This window comes from Carassius gibelio, chromosome B7, assembly GCF_023724105.1.
Source record: "Carassius gibelio isolate Cgi1373 ecotype wild population from Czech Republic chromosome B7, carGib1.2-hapl.c, whole genome shotgun sequence".
Taxonomy (NCBI): domain Eukaryota; kingdom Metazoa; phylum Chordata; class Actinopteri; order Cypriniformes; family Cyprinidae; genus Carassius; species Carassius gibelio.
In genome coordinates, this window is record NC_068402.1 from 35,973,959 (window position 1) to 35,986,308 (window position 12,350).

Here is a 12,350-nt window from a genome sequence, read left to right on the forward strand (position 1 = left end):
GGTTGTGTTTGTGTACTTGTTTGCATTCTCGGTACATTTATGTTGAGGTTCTAGGGGTCTAGATCTAGGTTTAGAAAGATCTAGGGGTTAATAAAAATTATAAATGTAACTAAAATAAACTAAATTAACTCCAATTAAACTACATCTTCCTATATGGTCTGACTTGTTAAAAGATTTCACATCCATTTGACCAGTAAATGAACTTTTAGCTAACCTCACGATCACAGGCCTAAACCATAAACCATTTTATGGTTACCTGCAGCACACCATTTACAACACCAGAACCCCCGGAAAACTAATTAGATAACAGTTGAGTTGCAAACCCCAAAAACCTTTAGATGTTTTACAATCTTTGCTGACATGGTCGTAACAGTAAACACAAAGACATCAGACTCCAGATACCAGATGCGTTTCTACGCACTACTTGAGATGAAATATTTAGCCTCTCCTGTAATGTTGTTAAAGTTTCTTTGGCAAAAAAATCAAAGACATTCCAAAACATTTCATTCCAGTTAGACTTGTGTATGCCTAAACGCATGTTTTAATTGATATAGCTACGCTATAGCAATGATAGAAGTTAATACTGACAAAATAAAAGACGTATTCAAGGATTTAGACTACTAAAGTATGGGTGAGTGACTTATTAAAATGAAATAAAACAACAATTTTTTCCAACAAGGAATTTTTGTTGAGATGAAAATAAAATGTTATAGGTTAACCTAATTTTAAAGTAAAAACATCGGTCTAATATTAAAACCAGGTAGAATGTTTTCATCAAATAAGAACTGATGTGTTTTTATTAAAAACGTTACTTTGTTTAACTCTTTTAACATACATTTAAACCTTTGTGACCAACGTTATTAGGGAGGTGTTAGGGGGATGTGTTAGTGGGTGTTTTTTTCTTTTTTATTCGATGCTTTAAACATTAAAAATATAAAGGCGTACATTACTGGTAGATTTACAAATATGGTCTGAGATTACACTCAATTTTCGTTCACACTCTGTACATCATAAAACAAAATAAATGTAAAATAAATAAAACAACACTGAAGAAAAAGATAAAGAATGAAAAAGTAGGGGAGTAACAGATTTTCACATTAAGAAAAACCAAAGTCCTTTAATGAAGAATACAAAAATCTTGCTTTGAGACTTTTCATTTCTTTTAACGTCTCCAAATACATCACAAATTCCTCTTTAAATGCCACCAAACGCGGGGAGTTTTGAGAAACATACATTTATGAATGTAGAATTTCGTGCCAGAAGTTGATATTAAGAAAATAAAAGACATATTCAATGATTTAGGCTACTAAAGTAAGTTTGAGTGGCTTATTAAAATAAAATAAAACATCAAGGACTTTTGTTTAGATGAAAAATAAAGAGCATATAGTTTTAAAGTAACTCATATACATAGATGTATCTAAAGATCCTGAAACAGGACACATATGTTCCAAGTGGGTAGATATAGAATACCTGAAAGAACATCTAATCATCCGTCTGTTTATACTACAGAAATGATTGTCATATTTTTGGCTCTTCAGTGGGTTGAACACATTAATATACCTAAAGTAGTCATATGTTCAGACTCATTTGCAGTACTACCAAGTTTAAAGTGTGGCGAATCTTCAACAAGACAATTTGTCATTCATTTTACAGATTTTGTTCAGAATACAACCAAAAACAAATATTTATTTTGTATAGATACCTGCACATATAGGAATAGAAGGTAGTGGATCAGATAAAAACATTAAAATGTCAGACATCAAATTTAATGAAAGGAGAATTTTGGGGATAGAAAGGAAGCTCTCGCCATAGAATTGGACACATTGCACTTAATCAGTCATTATTTATAAGAGGAAAAACATGTGTCTGGATTTTGTGTTAAATGTGATCTTCCTGAATCAGTTGAACCTATTTTAATAAAATGTAAAAGATATGACAACGAAAGAATGCAACTTACTTACACTTAATATAGAAATAAACCAGATCTCATTTTAGAAAATATTAAATAAAGATGTGACTATAGAAATGTTTCAATGATTAAGTATCTCAAAGAGTTGTTAAACAGGATTTAAAGAATCACTACTAAGTTTGTCACGTTTCAATCTGAGACGAGATATTTCTTATCTGTAATATTGTTAAATGGGTGATACTTTTAACTACATATGTATGGTTTAATTACTAGATAACACGACACAAACTCGGCAGAAGGAAAGTGTGGGTGTGTGTGTGTGTGTGTGTGTGTGTGTGTGTGTGTGTGTGTGTGTGTGTTTGTGTACTTGTTTGCATTCTCGGTACATTTATGTTGAGGTTGAAAGATCTAGGGGTTAATAAAAATTATAAATGTAACTAAATAAACTAAATTAACTCGAATTAAACTACATATTCCTATATGGTCTGACTTGTTAAAAGATTTCACACCCATTTGACCCACTAAATGAACTGTCAGATAACCTCACGATCACAGGCCTAAGCCATAAATTTGAAATTGTCGCGCCTTTGATCCCTGAATTTGATTACACACATTTTTTTTTTAAACTTTAGCCGACCTGCAGCAGACCATTTAGCTACAACACCAGAACCCCCCGGAAAACTAATTAGATTACAGTCGAGTTGCAAACCCCCAAAAACCTTTAGATGTTTTTACACCCGCTGATGTCTAACTGATATGCAGGCGACATCACACAGACACCAGATGCACGGCACGGTCACGTTTCGCTGCACGACCTGAGACGAGATATTTCTTCCCTGTCATATTGTTAAATGGGGATGCTTTTAACTACATATGTCTGTTTTATTTACTAGATAACGCGACAAAAACTTACAAATTGGACAGAAGGAAAGTGTGGATGGGTGGCTGGGTGTGTGTGTGTGTGTGTGTGTTAATTGTCATAGCTTGAGAAATTAAGCTTGACAAAAATAAAAGATATATCGACGGCAATAGTCTAAATTTAGACTAGTCGTAGGTTAGAGTAATTAACTTAACACATTAAAAACAAATAATGCTTTTTTTCAGTGCTGTTTTTTATTATTATTTTTATTTTTTATTTTTTTAAGACTAAAAGTAAATAAAAATCGCATAAAGCTACATCATTTAAAAAGTACAAATTGATCTTATGTTTAAACGGATTTAAAGTTTTCACTAATTAAGGACTGATGTCTATTTATTAAAAACTACTTAGTTTAATTATTTTAACATTTAAATCTATTTGACGCTGCTATCACGCCTACAGCGGGGCAGTCTCTAGCGCTGGAGGCGTGGTTTTTTTCCGGAGCATTCCCCGAGCCTCATTCTAAGTGTGTCAGCGATGCCGTCAGGATCGCTCAACGGAGATGCCTTGACACTTTGCTGTGAGATCTTTTTTTCTTTCGTCTAACTCTCTGTCAGTAATAGTCTAGATTTTTAAAGTTGTAGTTAGTGGTAAAGTACAACATAGATTTGATTTGAAGTATCTTGTCTGATGGATTTATTTTTGATCCGCGTAATGCCTACCATATTTTTTCTTTTGTTTTTAACTTTTTATAACATCGTGACAAACACCAAGTTTTCTGGTTTGTATCGCCGCTTTACATTCATTTCTTTTTTAGTTTGAGGTAAGGTATAAGTGATAAATGCTTTCTTTTCTAGCTGGTAACAAAACACCTTTTTAAATTTTTACAAGCTCTCACATCTTTTCACGTGTTGCTTAACGAAAACACATCTGATAGTTTTGATTTGTTTAGTTGTTTTAGATAAATAACCAGTAGTTTTCTTTTTTATTTGTTACAACTTTAACAACGTTTTACACTTTTCCAACTACGAAAACAATCATTACATCGTTCCCATTTTGTTTGTGTTATAACCTTTTTTCTTGAAATGCACTGTGTACTTAAAACCTTAATAAAAACTTCCCTTATACCATTTTCATGATTTCATCCCTTTCCACTGTTTTAAAAAAAAAAAGCACATAGATCCCCAACACATTTTCACCCTCCCTCACCGAAATTCCTTCTTAGGGTCGTAAGTTCATATCTAGGTCACCGGGGTGTACACGGAGGGGAGGGGTGGGGGTGTACAAACAGGTGTCCAGAACAGATGGCTTTTATGACCCTCATCAATCAAATTTTTGACACATGGTATACTTTATCCTCTCTCAGAGCAACACATAAACGTAAACAACGATGTATGTTTGTATATTAAAGCAACAGCTTTAAACGTGGCTCAGCCAATCAGAATCAAAGACCGGAACTCTCCGTTTTATAAAAATACATCATTAACAACTTTCTGCTCAGCACAGTTTAGTACACACGGTGCAAAATATCGGTAAATGAGACTGCGACTACCTGCATTTTTTGGGTGTAAATTCGGCTGTAGAATACAGTTGTCACTCTTGTAAATAACCGAACTGTGTGTATAGAACAGGATTAAGCACTAAAAGGTAAACTGGCAACCAAATTTAGTGTGTACATGGCCAAAAACAACAGGACAAAATAATGTCAAAATTTGATTACAGTTAATACAAAACAGGGGGAAATTATGATATCAACTAATTGCATTTCATATACCATTCACTTTCACCGTATGGAAAAGAGCAGCATGAACATTCTACTAAACTTCTGCTGTTGTGTTCGACAGAAGAAAACAATGCAGGTTGAGTAAATAATTACAGGACTAGCCTTTGGGGTAAACTATTTCCCACTACTTTTTATGGAAACAAGAATTGACCGCATCACGAAGATCACAAACCTACTGCATCGCTATCCTCGTTTAGAGCTTCCTGACACACGTCTGAGTCTGTATATCAAACTGAAGTGATAGGGCATGCTTAAACCTCAATGAGCTGGCATCTTAGATGAAATATTCAGTGTCTGGTCAAGGATCATGTGGGCTCCTGGAATGCTGTTAGAGGACAGGGGACAGCTGTAACATGACCAGGTGATAACTGTCGAGAAACATAAGAGACGAAACATACACGACTCATGTCACAAAGAATGTCCAAATAAACACACAAGACTGACACGACTACAGGCTCAGCCTTCGTTTCGCACGCAAGTAAGCAGACAAAAAGCAATGGAAGCTATAAATGGTTTATTTGTGAATTATGGCCGGTAAGAGCATCAGATAATCCCTCATACTCCAAGAGAGTTAAGGAGGAAAGAGCATAACGTCAAAGAGTTGAAGGGTTTCAGCCTTGCATTGACAAACCAAATCAAATCACTTGAAATCTATAGCCATACTGAGCTGAATACTAAAACTGTCTACATGCACCTGAGAAATAAAACATGATACAGCAGAAGAGAAAGTTCTCCAGATGCTTACAGGCAAGATTAGAAAAATCAAGGCCATTTTTGTCTCTTTTCCCCAAAGACAAAAGGCAGACGTTGTTCCAGGTCCCATGCCAAGTATTTCAACCTGTCCCCCCTAAAATTGGATGATAAATTGCAGCGCTGCACACGTGTGACAGCGCAAAGCAATAAACTAGAGCAAAACAAAAAAGGCAAACGTCATTTGTTCACAAGAGAGATTTTTTGAGCATTTAGGCATTAAGAGTGAGGCTCCTATGTGACAAATAGCTGGACGAGGTCCTCTGGCTCCATGTAGCTCGAAAATCAGCAGTTAAATTCACAGTCTTCAGGGTCCAAAAGCGTGAGGAAATACATACAGCTCCTTTCTGTGGGACATTTGAACTTTAGAAAGACGCATTATGGTGTGAAACAATGTAATAAGTTGTTCAAAGTCATTCGTAGCAATGAAATAGTAATCCAGAGCTGTTATAGTGCTGGTGAGATAAAGACACTGGAGGATAAAAAGAAAAAAGGCACATTCTCTTAAGACCTTACATGCTTGGAAAACAAAACTTTGAAAAGGTTTATTATTTCATCATTTACAATGAACATTGGCCTCAAACTCAATTCCTGGAGGGTCACAGCTCTGCACAGTTTAGCTCCAACCAGCTCCAAATCAAACCTATTTGGAAGTTTCTAGTGATCCTAAAGACCTTGATTAGCTGGATCAGGTGTGATTTATTAGGGTTGGAGCAAAACTGTGCAGAGCTGTGACCCTCCAGGAATTGTGTTTGAGACCAATGCCATAGAAGCAGCATTTTGGGCTCCTTAAAGTTTTTTTTGTAGTTATTCTCACAATATTAAAAAATAGTGCTGTCAAACAATTAATCGTGTTTAATCGCATCCAAAATAAACACATACACATACGCATGTATATATTTAAGAAAAATATGTTAAGTTTATATATTACATTTATTTATATATGGCATAAATTATATGACTATAAATAAATACATGTAAATATTTTCAAAATATATGCTCTATGTGTGTATTTACTCATTTACATAATAAGTAAAGACAATACACTTACATATATTATGTAAACAAAAATGTTTATTTTTTTGGATATGATTAATCGCGAATAATTTTCAGTGCCATAATATATATATATATATATATATATATATATATATATATATATATATATATATATATATATATATATATATATATATATATATATTTTTTTTTTTTTTTTTTTTTTTTTTTTTTTGGCTTCCCAAAGAACCTTTCAGGGTGTGTTTACACTTGACATGTTTGGTTCGATTAAAATAAACCCTGGTGTGATTGTTTTATTAGTGCTGTTCATTCCAGTGTGAACGCTATCATTTAAACCGTGGTGCGCCAAAAACATGCGAAAGCTGGGTCTTGGTCTGCTTGCAAACAAACTCTGGTGCAGTTCGTTTGAGATATGAATGCAACATGGACCAAAGACATCTAAACAAACCAAAAAAAGGACGTGATGTCACAAGATGCAACCCTAAATGCTGAAGAGTACCCAAGGATAATTCTCTCTTTGCAGCAAAACTTTCTGTTTGGATGATGGAGAAACTGTTGACTCCAGCCGTTGTTTTGAGACATTTCATAAGCTCTATACAAGTTCTCAGCTGGTAAAAGTGCCATCATACTGTACATACACACATACAATGTTGTGTAGCAAAACAATAAAATAAAAATAACCTTGTTTGTTTTGTTTCTTAAGGTTCGGTCTTAGTGACAGTGTGAACGTTAAGTGGACTAGTAGGACTAAATGTGTCATTTTCTTTTTCGATCGGGATCAAAAGAATGGAGAGAGCTGAACTACAAATGTGAACACACCTTCAGTCAGCAGGTCCTAAAATATTATTATTATTTTAATTTTATTTTTTAGTTCTGAGTCTAAAGAATCTTTTTCCACTATAAAGAACCTTTTATGGAATGGAAAGGTTCCATGGATGTTCTTCGTGAAACCACAAATGGCAATAAAAAATATTTATTTTGAAGAGTGTATGAAAGCAAAATTGAAGTTTTATTAATGTCTATATAATTTATATATAAAAAGGGGCAAACCTTTTGTTCCATCCCAACTTTGTGTTTCAATAGGAATGATATTATTTGTCTTATTAAATAATATAAGTGCTGCAGTCGTGACGTCAAAACAAAGAAGACACATTCACAATGAGTTCTCTTGATTTTTTTCAAGAGCTTTTTTTTTTTTAAATGTGGTTTTTCACTTTATGAGTACAAGACTGACTATACTTGGACGTTTTGCTATACAACATAAATTACACACAGATACTTCAAACGCAACTTTTAACTATGTTAAACATTTATGTTTGTAATAAGTGTCTACACAATGTTTGGAGTGTGTGTGCTTATTGTTCAAGCAATGTTTACCACAGACCTTATTTTACTCATGAACTGAAGAACTCCATCATAAAAGCCCCAGAGGAAAATGTTCCAGATTTTGACGTCTTTGCTACAGGACTCTATAACTAACCCATCACTTCACTGTGTTAAAATGTGCAACCAGAGCATGCAGCATAAGACGCAGTCTCCAGTGTCCCTCGCCGAATTCTCCTTCAGATTGCATTAAAATCAGGATTGGGTCAGGCTTTATAATTGATCTGAGAATCTTTGGGGTGATTGATCACTCCTGATCACTTGTGAAGCTGCTATTGACGTTCCTGCGCATAGGTTTCAAAGATAAAGGATCTTTACCTTACAAGAGTAGTTGAAATGTAATCATAAATGGTTACACTTTATTTGAACGTGTCCTACAATGTAATTTAAGTACTGAGTAATATTAATGAATTAAATGTACTTACTATATGGTTAGGTTTAGGATTATGGTTTGACTTGCATGTAATTATGCATAATGAATTGTTATTATGATAGTAAGTATACATGTAACGTGTAACAAGGAAACTTTAAAATAAAGTTTTACTGCATAAACAAATACTGAAATCACATATACTACTTAGAAAAGTATAAAATAGTGCTGTCAAATGATTAATCGCATCCAATATACAAGTTTTTGATTACATAATGTGTGTGTGTACTGTGCACATTTATTATGTATATAATAAATACAAAAACATGCAGCATATATTTCAAAAATATATACATGTATTTACAGCACTAGTATAAAATAATACATTTTTGGAACTAACCTAAAGACGCTACAATATGTCACATATTGATCAAATGTACACATGTAACCTGTTTGAAATACTAGAACATGTTTGTTTTTTTTGTCTTCTTGAAATGCTACTTGCACTTCACGGTTGGGTAAAGTTGCTTTTTATTTATTTCAACTAAAAAGTAAAAAGTTCATTTTTGGTAAGAACAGAGAAAAGCAGGACAAAACAGAAACAGGATCACTGATCTACAGACGGATTGTCTTATTGTGTCAGTCGAATCAATACAGCACCTTAACAAGGATTTCAAGTGAAGTCAGAGAGACAGTCTCTAGTAACGTACAGTCAGAAAAGCTGTCAGTCTGCCAAACTATCAATATTAAAAGTCATTTTCTGTGACTCAGCAGAATGCCCGGCACTGGGCTCTCTCCAGATCACTTCCAGCACTTTAATTCATTATTGATATCTTCTGGTAATCATCACCAAACAGCTGGCATCAATATCAGGATACATTCATTTTTAATGCATTTGACCCTTAATTCCATTAAATCACCATTTGGCAAACTGTTAAGTATGAGTCATGAATAGAGCAGCATATCTATAACTATTTAAGAGACAAATGTGAAATGATAATGTTCATCATCACAGGACAGACTGAATGTGAGAAGCCATAATGTGTCATAATAATAATAATAATAATAATAATAATAATAATACTTGATTTTCCGTGTAAACCATTTAAAAGGTTTACTTCGTAAAAGTGTCCACTGTAAAAATGTGTCCAATTTGTAAATAAAACAAAGATTATTGGAGTACATATTTCAATAAAATTTTTACTTCAAATATTTTACATCAAAATTTCACAATCAAATTAATGCTATATATATATATATATATATATATATATATATATATATATATATATATATATATACGAGAAAAAAATGTGTGTTTTTCGCAATTACTCAATGGCACCCAAATGAAATGCTCGACTATGCCAAAATTAATTCAATAATAATTAGGAAAACCTGTCACAAAGATCCCCAGTCAACGAGAGATTTTAATGAGGAAAGACTTTTTTTTCCCTGTCAGTGATGATGATCAAAAACTAGATCAGACCGCCTTAAACAAACTCCTTCAGGAGTTCTCAAGCCTTCACTGCTTGCCTTTTTATCTTTCAAAACAGTTACATGAAACACTCCTCTATGTACACAACACATTCTAATGCATGATATTCATGAAATAGGACCAGCAAAGCAATGCATGCCAGGTTTTGCCATCCATGGTCTTTGTTGTCAAAAACTCCCACACATTCAGACGCAGCTTCACATACTGCAGAGACACACTGCACATTCCTCGCAAGCACAACAGATGCACCATAATCAATAAACTCAAAGCAGAGGGGTATACAGGTAAAGTGTAAACAAATAGACCTGTCAAATCACATATCAGTCCCATCAGAGTGTGCCTGGATTAGCTAGAACAAAACTTTCTCAAGCTGAAGGCGTAAATTACCATAAGAAACAAACTGCAGTCCTGAGTACAAAGAGAAGAACGCGTCTTAGACTAGTAACTTCATCTGAAACAAAAGAAATACACCTTCAGCTTATTCTGATTAACATGGGTGTAAAATGAGTGAATTTATTTAAAATATATTGTATTTTATAGGGGCGACCCCAAATAGTCAATGATTCCATGTTTTGATTCGAGGAGCCTGATTCGACTACTAATCTACGAGCCGAATATTCGCGGACTGTTATGATTATGCCATTCTGTCGATATGGGGGAGCTCAAATGTCTGATTTCACATAGAAATACCGGTTTTCTCCCAAAAAGTTAATATGCAGCTTATTATGATAAAGCTGTAAGAATCTGAAAAGAAAGAAGCTTCAAATTAATATTTTAAAGTGCATAAATCCAACCACTTATGTTTCACTTTCCATAATCCGTGATGGACAGAGGAGCATCTTGGCGTCAGGGATTTAAAACTTTACCAAGACTCAATCTGACACAGACAGAGACTGGATTTTTTCGAACAGGTAGGGTACAAGTGATTTCAGAACATTTCAGCCAGTGTATGTATATTCTGGATATATTATTTACCTGATATAAGATACATTTGGTTGAGTCAAGTGCTCCTTTGTAGTACTACAGTGATATCTCTTCAGCGCACAGCACGAGAAGGACACACTACAACGCAGAATATTAATAACTATGACTGGTCTTTCACATCCATAGCATTATAATGAGAAGACCATTATACTAAAACGCTGTGAATTTGTAGAGTTTAGCTGCTGTGTTTCTGCACATTGTTTCGTGAAGAACGCGTCCACAAAAGGAGTTTCAGAGCTGTGCACAGACATTCATTTGCATTCAAGCTTTTTTCCCAGATAGCCTATAAGTCTTAATATTAATGTTATGATGTATAAATAATGAAGCGTATTCTATATGAAATTATGAGTTTAATCCCATTGATCAAAAACCTGCTATCAAATGCTCACTCTACTGGTCATCTTCAGCTCATGCAGCTCTAAACAGAAATGCAGAACATTATTAACTACTGTCACATAGACTAATTTGATAATGAGAGCACTATTCTAAAAACTGTGAATTTTTAGGGTTTTACTGACGTTTAGTGTTAACTATACCTTATTCAAAACATAAAAACATTATTTACCCCGTCTGTATCTGTGAGGCATTTGTTACACATTTTCCCTGTGTGTTAACATCAGTAATTATGGCTGACGGATGTCTGTCTGACTTAATGTATTTTGCCCCGCCCCCAAACATATGATTCGACTATCAGTAGAATATGAGCAAGATACGAAAATTCTGATTCGACTATAAAAATCCTTAGTCGGGGACACCCCTAGTATATTATATATATATATATATATATATATATATATATATATATATATATATATATATATATATATATATATACAGAGAACAGATAATTATAGAATATATTTATTCAATAATGAATTAGAATAATAGTAAATAATAAATTACAAAGAATATACTAATTCTATATTAATACTATTATCTGTATGTGTGTGTAATATATAATTAAATTATACAAAACTATAGTTGCTTATTTTAAAATTTTCATGAACTGTATTATTAATATTTTTATTGTTATTTTAATTTGTATTGCTAATATATTTATATATATATATATATTTACATTTACATTTATTCATTTATCAGATGCTTTTATCCAAAGCGACTTACAGATGAGGACAGTGGAAGCAATCAAAAACAACAAAAAGAGCAATGATATATAAGTGCTATAGCAAGTCTCAGTTAGCTTAACACAGTACATGTAATAAATAAAAAGAAAACAGATAGAATAAAAAAAAGAATAGAGCAATCTAGTTAGAGGTCTTTACACATAAATATATATTAAATGTAAAACCATATATAAAGGGTTTCTGATTAAATCATTTATCAAGGTCAGTCACTACATGTAATTGTTTTGATGTATAGCCGATTTACTGCATAAAAGCCTACACATTTCAGAAATAATGGTCCGCTGCCCAAACTACCTTCACACAATTTGATATAATTTGTAGACACACAGGGAAAACAACAGCAGGATAGTCAAGGACAGGACAACGTGACTAAATGTGCAAGAGAAGAGCCTTGAAACAGCTGACACATCAATTTATATTTGGTAAATGATGGGGAACATTTGTTTGCCGCCTTCTAATTGCCAGTAGCCTGGGATTAATTGATATGATTAGGAAGAGATTAGGAAGGAAAAGATGGATAACAAAGGTCAAAATGCGGTTAAGAGATGCCTGCAGGTTGTTTGAGCTGCTCTGCTTCAGCTAACTGCATGCACATAACGCCAGCTTGCACTAAAGTATTTCAGCTGCCACTGCAATTGTGGACGCATCACAC

General features: G+C 33.6%; 1 protein-coding gene across 4 annotated transcripts in view; it reads right to left on the reverse strand.

The window, feature by feature from the left end:
- kcnip4a (potassium voltage-gated channel interacting protein 4a) overlaps positions 1-12,350 on the reverse strand; it is a 188,826-nt gene that overhangs the window by 115,330 nt on the left and 61,146 nt on the right. The window lies entirely within an intron of this gene.